Raw genomic sequence first — 2,840 nt, 5'->3', positions numbered from 1 at the left:
GGAGGCACTGTGTTGTGATGTTTGAAATTCAAACAACTTTTATTTAAATTGAAAAAACTAAAACTGCATTTAGAGTCAAAACCCTTTTGTTATGAAAATCATGGGTATTTCTAGATTAAGGCAGAGATATTTCTAGGTTAGCAAGACCAGATTTGACTTCGGACTTTATTCTTTAAACAAACTGTAAACAATGGAGGAAGAAATAGGTTATTTACATAAAATATCTACATATGTACTGAGAGGTACAAATTCGGAGACAGAAGAGACTTGAGTACGTGCTGGCATCTCAGAAGCAGTTCTCGAAGAGCTTAATTTTGTTTTCTTGGATTTTAAGAATGCCTAAGATCATTCTTCATCCTCGATCTTGGGAGTCAAATAGTACTTTAAGTGTCCCATGTCTGCAATTTTATACTCTGCAGCAGGGGTTCATCTGCAGACATACTGAGTGTTACTGTAGGAGAGAGTGCTGGGCTTTTGTAAAGAAGTTCAGGTATCTCAGTGCAAAAGTTAGCTGAACAGGCTGATTCATCTCTATGGTAACAGCTTCCTCCTCTTTATCGACATTACCTGTTTGTGACAACTTACTATTTCTATTTCCTCTTTCTCCACTTGCAGAAAACTTCACTCCATATTTTGCACAGGAAATTACAACAGCATCTCCAGTATGACTGAGATCTCGGCATACACTTGCAGATTCACCAGAAGGCATATTTACTACATAGCTCCTCTTGTTCTGGAACTCCGAGTTGTTCAACAGCTAAATCCATTAACTTCATTCATAGTCTGAAACCTTTTCTTGGTTTGGAGCTTTGAATACAAGTGCCAGGGTGTCCGTATTATCTCCAGCCCTTAGGGTAATGATGTCTTGAATGCCATCACATCTTAGTGTTTTGGACATGCTGGTGAGGTTCACACCCAAGGCCAAGTTGCGGTAGCAGTGGGTACATGTTGAAGTCCTCAGAAGGCAGGGTGAGCTGCACCAGGGAGACGTGGGAGGAGTCCAGGCTGTGCAGAGCTCACGTCCCAGCAGGCCTCGTTGATGAGATCCTTAAGTGCCTCCAGCACCTTCCTCAGGATGATGCCTGGACCAGGCGTGCCTCGAACGACGCAGCTACAGACGGAGCCCAGGAGCAAGTTGTAGCCTGCTCCGGCATCACAGGGTAAGAGCCAGCCAGCAAATGCAGAAGGGAAAGCCGAGATCCAGGGAGATAACCTACAAACCCATATACTTTTGATATAATGATGGTTGTAGTCTATATATCAAGGTTCAGTTTGTGTGACATGGTGTGGAAACATGGGTGATTTCAATTGGTGACAAAGTTACCAGTACTGCTAATATTACTGAAATCTGTTGCTTCCATCTGTAATTGATAGAAAAGGTCATTTTCAGATACACATTAGTGAAAAATAAATATGTATCTTTTTTCTATCCAAGTTCACAGGCCCTGTGAATTCCATCCCCAAACTCCACCCTGGAACCCTATTCTAGACTTATTTTTGGAAGAATCACAAAGCTTTGGAGACCATTTCTCTAACTTAAGCTTCTCCCTGTGAAAGGCAGGGCCAGAGTTTCTCCAGGTCTGCATAGTTCAAGTTTCTGGTTCAACTGGCTTGTTTCAGAGCTGCGAGGCAACAATCCTTCATTTCTTCTAATTCAATGTTTTTCCAACACTTTGACCTATAACCCATAATAAGAAATGCATCTTGCATTGAGACTCAGTACCTATACATGCAACAGAAACTAAAATTTCACAAACTCTACCACCTATTATGTATATATTGTATATAGTTTGTTCGGGCTGCCAAACAAAATATCACTGACGTCAGGGATGAAATAGCAGAGATTTATTATCTCACAATTTTGGAGGCTGGAAGTCCAAGATCAAAGTATAAGCAGGTTTGGTTTCTCCTGAAGGCTCTCCCCTTGGGTGGCAGAAGTGTCTTCACATAACTTTCCTCAGTGCACCTGCACCTTTGGTGTCTCTGATCTAATCCCCACTTCTTGTAAGGATGCCAATCAGTCTGGATCAGGAATCCACCCTAAATGGCCTCATTTTAACAATATCACCGCTTTAAAGACCCTATCTCTGAATATAGTCACATCCTGAGGGACTGGCTGTTTAGACTCCAAGATATATGAATTTGGTGGAGGACACAAATCGGCCCATAACACATAGTAAAGTAAAATCATAACCACGCTTTCCTAAAATGTTATTTGCTAATATTTAAATGTAACACATAACCCTCCCGCCAGAATTAAGAAGACTACATTGCAATGTGTGTGCTTGTTAGTTGTAGGTTTAGGATGGCTTCAAATACAAGTTACAATGCAGTGTGCACAGCTAGCTCACATTCAAGTCTGTCTTTTGAATTTTATTAGGTCTGGATTGCGAATTGTAGTTCACACCAATAGAACTGTGATTACAGAAACAATACATTCCTTTCCCTAGACAAATGAATTGTCTTCATCTCAATATCTTATCATCATCCTTCAATGTAAAGGAGAAACCAGATCATTCTTCAAGCTTCAAGTCTAATTCAATTATCAGCACATGTATATTTTCTCTAACTACATTTCTTTATTGTTTCAATTTTTTGTGGAAAATAAGGAACATAAGTTTAAGATACAGAATGTGAGATATAACAATACCTCCAATAGCGTTTGTTCAAACTATCTTCATTGTAACATTTTCTTCATATTATAGTTAGGGCAATCACTTTATTTTTACTTGCTATAACATTAATGTCTTTTGAACACTTCAATATCCTAAATGTGTTAAAATCATGCTTCTCCTCTGGTTTCAAACTTAGTTTATTTATTTATTTTTATTTTATTTATT

The 2,840-nt window shown here is 39.1% G+C and overlaps 1 pseudogene; it reads right to left on the bottom strand.

Annotated features, from left to right (window-relative positions):
- Positions 1–345: 345 nt before the first annotated feature.
- LOC125171666 (proliferating cell nuclear antigen-like) lies at positions 346–1,154 on the bottom strand (annotated as a pseudogene).
- Between the last annotated feature and the right edge of the window lie 1,686 nt (positions 1,155–2,840).

Source organism: Prionailurus viverrinus, chromosome C1 (assembly GCF_022837055.1).
Source record: "Prionailurus viverrinus isolate Anna chromosome C1, UM_Priviv_1.0, whole genome shotgun sequence".
Lineage (NCBI taxonomy): Eukaryota > Metazoa > Chordata > Mammalia > Carnivora > Felidae > Prionailurus > Prionailurus viverrinus.
The sequence above is the reverse complement of the archived record's forward strand: the minus strand, read 5'-3'. Positions and strand labels throughout refer to the sequence as shown.